This window comes from Symphalangus syndactylus, chromosome 4 (genome assembly GCF_028878055.3).
Source record: "Symphalangus syndactylus isolate Jambi chromosome 4, NHGRI_mSymSyn1-v2.1_pri, whole genome shotgun sequence".
Taxonomy (NCBI): Eukaryota; Metazoa; Chordata; class Mammalia; order Primates; family Hylobatidae; genus Symphalangus; species Symphalangus syndactylus.
The window spans coordinates 28,004,431-28,009,593 of NC_072426.2; the positions used below are offsets into that span (position 1 = coordinate 28,004,431).

Below are 5,163 nucleotides of genomic sequence, written 5' to 3' on the forward strand. Positions count from 1 at the left end.
TAGCTACTCTATGATGGCATCACAGGCTCATTATGTTTGTTCTATTCTGTATTCTAGTTTTGTAACAGGCACTGTACTAAGGCAGTTTCCTCTGGTGACTCTTGTTGTTAAACCATGGCTGCTAAGTTTATGGGACATCATCAACCATTTCCATAAAGACTTAGCCTTTCTTTTTTTTTAATTAGATGTCCTGAGCAAATACCTTTTGCAGTATTATGTGCCTAAATGGAATAGACAAGCCCACTTGTGAAACAATAAATGTGGTCATAGCAAAGTACAATACATTGTACCTTAGACATATCCCCTCCAATTTCAAGTGCCAAGGAAAGTGGGATAAGGAGGTACAACCTCTCAAACCTGAAGTCTTTACTAACAGATGGAGTAAATACATTTTAAGGGATACATTTGCAGTGTCCATCACACTAATGCTCAAAATGATTATTCTAAATTATATAAATAAGTGACAGTAAGTACAATTTAGGAATAAAATCCTTGAATTTCTTAAAATTCAGCTTAAATGAGAAAACCTTTTAGTCAGATATTTGCATAGGTGGAATGTTTCATTTCCTGTCAATGCCTCATTGACATGTCTCATTGTTCATAATTGAGTTTCATTGAGAAATTCCTGGGATTATTCTGGCCAATAAACCAGTTTCATGAGATGACATCTGAAACAGTAACAATGATGTTCTTTCGTGTCTTGTCTAGTTATTCCTAAAAATAGCATGACATTAGTGGCCTCAAATCCTTAAATTATGACGATTGCCCCCTCTGGTATAATCTTGACTTTATAGCCCATGATATTTGGCTAAATTGAATTAAATAGAATAACTTATCAGTTTTGGGGAAAGTCCGACAAACTGAACATAAATAGACAGGAGAAAAGCATATATAGGTTCAAAGTAAGAGTTACCGCTATCTTCTCTTTGCCTTTTAAAATGGATTTAAAGTTAACTGTGCATTTGGTGAAAAAATATGCAACAGGAGTAAAGTGTTATAAAAAGGCAGGATTATTTAAGAGAGAAAATGGATAACTAGCAAGGGATAAAAATATTTTGGGGTCATGGGGGATCCATTTAAAAGCAAATTTGCAATTGCTGTAAATGTCTCTTTGGTGGCCAGCATTCCACAAATGCTGCACAGAAACACACTTATTTTCAATGTTACACAGTTCCAGTTATTTTAAAAAGATACTTTCTCAACACATGAAGAAGCTTAAAGTTACAACATCGTGAAAATATCCTTGGTAGATCCATGTGTTTATCATTTACTTTAGAAATATTTGTGCCTACAGTTTTGTCTTTGAGAGCTGTATTTAGGTGGTCCTGACTAAGCATTCTATATCTATGGGAGATTTTAATTTTCTGGGGAAAACTTTCACAAACGTTAAAGTTAACCCAATGTTTCTGCCTTGCACTTAATTGAGATATTTTGGGAATGAGCAGTCAGAATATTTTCTTTTATAAGTGGCATAACATAATTAAAACTAAAAATGGAAAGTCAAACTATAAGAATTTGTCGCCCCCGCGCGCCAGTCCTGCAAAGCCAGCCAGCCGGCCTGGCACCCCTCCCTGGCCCCACGCGCAGCCGGGCTGACCTGAGGGGGAGGGGAGGGGGCTGAGCCGGCGGGCGGCGGGCGACGACGCGGGACTTCTGCGCTGCCCCTAACTGCACGCGGAAGAGCAAGCAGCTGACCTGGCCTTCAAGTTCCCGCGGGACCCGCCCAGAAGCCAGAAGTGGGTGGACAATTGTAGGAGAGCAGATTTAGAAGATAAAACACCTGATCAGCTAAATAAACATTATCAATTATGTGCCAACCATTTTGAGACCTCTATGTTCTGTAGAACTATACATTTTGCAGAGGCATCAGAAAACTAAATAATTGGTTTATTTTATTTCTCAAAACTAATTGAAGCAGATACTCGTGAAGTCATTGGGAGAGTCCTTACAGGACAGTTCTTCGAGATAATGCAACACCAACAATATTTAATCTTATCAGTCATTTGAACAACACACAGAGTAGACACAGAAAACGAATAAAAGAACTGAGTGAAGACGAAATCAGGACACTGAAACAGATAAAAAGTTGATGAAACTTCTGAACAGGAACAAAAACATAAACCAACAATAGCAATGCTCAGAACCCCAGTGAAGAAGGGGGTGAAGGACAAGATGAGGACATTTTACCTCTAACCCTTGAAGAGAAGGCAAACAAAGAATAACTAAAATCTCTCTTTGAAATATTGATTCTGATGGGAAAGCAAAACATACCTCTGGATGGATATGAGGCTGATGAAATCCCAGAAGATATCTTTACTCCAGATAACTTTCAAGCACTGCTGGAGTGTCGGCCCGGATAAATTCTGGTGAAGAGGTTCTGAGAAAGCAGTTTGAGACAACAGCAGTTAACACGTTTTGTTCAAAAACACAGCACAAACAGATGCTAGAGATCTGTGAGAGCTGTATTCGGGAATAAACTCTCAGGGAACTGAGAGACTCACACTTCTTTTCCATTATCACTGACAATGTAGTGGACGTAGCAGGGGAAGAGCAACTACCTGTGTTGGTGAGGTTTGTTGATGAATCTCATAAACTAAGAGAGGAATTTGAGGGCTTCCTGCCTTATGAAGCTGATGCAGAAATTTTGGCTGTGAAATTTCACACCGTGATCACTGAGAAGTGGGGATTAAATATGGAGTATTGTCGTGGCCAGGCTTACATCGTGTCTAGTGGATTCTCTTCCAAAATGAAAGTTGTTGCTTCTAGACTTTTAGAGAAATATCCCCAAGCTACTTACATGCTCTACTCCTCCTATGCCATAAATACGTGGTTGACAAAATCAGTACCTGTTATGGGAGTATCTGTTGCATTAGGAACAATTGAGGCAGTTCTTTTTTCCATCGATCGCCACAACTGCTTTTAGAACTTGACAATGTAATTTCTGTCCTTTTTCAGAACAATAAAGAAAGGGGTAAAGAATTGAAGGAAATCTGCCATTCTCAGTGAACAGGCAGGCATGATGCTTTTGAATTCCAGCAAGCACTTGTTTTATGTTTAAAGAGTATAAACAGTGACACAAATATTAGATGGAATAACTGTATAGCTGGCCGCGCATTTGTACTCTGCAGTGCAGTAATGGATTTTGATTTCATTGTTACTACTGTTGTTCTTAAAAATGTCCTTTTACAAGAGCCTTTGGGAAAAATCTCCAGGGTCAAACTTGATGTCTTCTTTGCCGCCGGTAGCTTGACGGCAGTACTGCATTCACTCAATGAAGTGATGGAAAATATTGAAGTTTATCATGAATTAGGTTTGAGGAAGCCACAAATTTGGCAACCAAACTTGATCTTCAAATGAAACTCCCTGGGAAATTCCACAGAGCTCACCAGGGTAACTTGGAATCTCAGCTAACCTCTGAGAGTTACTATAAAGACACCCTAAGTGTCCCAACAGTGGAGCACATTATTCAGGAACTTAAAGATATATTCTCAGAACAGCACCTCAAAGCTCTTAAATGCTTATCTCTGGTACCTGCAGTCATGGGACAACTCAAATTTAATACCTAGGAGGATCACCATGCTGACATGTTATAGAAGTGGCTTACCTAATCCCAACACGCTCTCAGCCCGGCTTCATTGTTGGAGAATCAAATGGAAACACAGGGGGAAAGATATAGAGCTTCCATCCACCATCTATGAAGCCCTCCATCTGCCTGACATCAAGTTTTTTCCTAATGTGTATGCATTGCTGAAGGTCCTGTGTGTTCTTCCTGTGATGAAGGTTGAGAATGAGTGGTATGAAAATGGACGAAAGCATCTTAAAGCATATTTGAAGTACACTTTGACAGACCAAAGGTCAAGTAACTTGGCTTTGCTTAACATAAATTTTGATATAAAACATGACCTGGATTTAATGGTGGACACATATATTAAACTCTGTGCAAGTCAGAGCTTCCCACAGATAATTGTGAAACCATGGAAAATACCTAAGAGACTTTTAAAAATAGGCTTTTTTTTTTTTTTTTTTTTTTTTTTTTTTTGAGATGGAGTGCAGTGGCGTGATCTCGGCTCACTGCAAGCTCCGCCTCCCAGGTTCCCACTATTTTCCTGCCTCAGCCTCCCGAGTAGCTGGGACTACAGGCACCAGCCACCACGCCTGGCTAATTTTTTGTATTTTTAGTGGAGACGGGGTTTCACCGTGTTAGCCAGGATGGTCTCGATCTCCTGACCTCTTGATCTGCCTGCCTCGGCCTCCCAAAAAATAGGCTTTCTTATATTTGATATTTGAAAGTAAAGCAATAATGTGTATATAGGCCACTTAATCACTAAATATCTTTGCCTGTAGGACTCCACTGAATACATTAGCCATTGATAATCTACCTGTTTAAATAGTCCCTGTTTGAACTCTCATGCTTTGAGGACCTATCTGTTCTTCCAGAAGAGAACATTGAAAGTGCCATGTTTCCTTCTGCATGTTCTCTGCTGGTGGCACTCTGGAATTGTTTTAGTTAAGTCATTTTAGACATAGCATTTATTATCACTGTGGATCTCTACTCATTGGGTGTTAATGAATTCTTTGAAGAAATATATTTTGAAGAGGTGTGGGAGGAAGGAATACATTTTATAAAATGTTATAGTGAAGCCCACAATTGACCTTTGACTAATAGGAGTTTTAAGTATGTTAAAAATCTATACTGGACAGTTACAAGAAATTACCAGAGAAAGAAAAGCTAGTGAGCTCGCCAAACAAGGATTTCAGTGTAGATTTTGTCTTTCTCAAACGAACTTAAGGGAACAAATGTGTTAAAGTTTGGATGGAAGTCTGCTGTTGTTCCACATCTCGTTGTTTCTGTTTACATTCCTTTGTGGAGCCTACAGCTTCCTAAGCTTCTTAGCAGGTATATGTTGAACACTTCTGTTTCATGGATAAGACAGAATCAGAGGCCATGGATACTGACAACTCATTTGTCTGTTTTTTTTCTGTCTTTTTCCATGACTTGTATCTACTGCCTCGTCTTCATTTATAAGCAAAACCTGGAAAACCTAAGTGTTGTGGTTTATCTAGAAAAATATGGAAAATATTGCTGTTATTTTTGGTGAAGAAAGTCAATTTTGTATCGTTTATTTCAATCTAAGTAAAATGTGAATTTTGTTAAAAAACTTG

General features: G+C 38.8%; 1 pseudogene; it reads left to right on the forward strand.

Annotated features, from left to right (window-relative positions):
- Positions 1–215: 215 nt before the first annotated feature.
- LOC129480063 (52 kDa repressor of the inhibitor of the protein kinase-like) lies at positions 216–3,989 on the forward strand (annotated as a pseudogene).
- Positions 3,990–5,163: the final 1,174 nt, after the last annotated feature.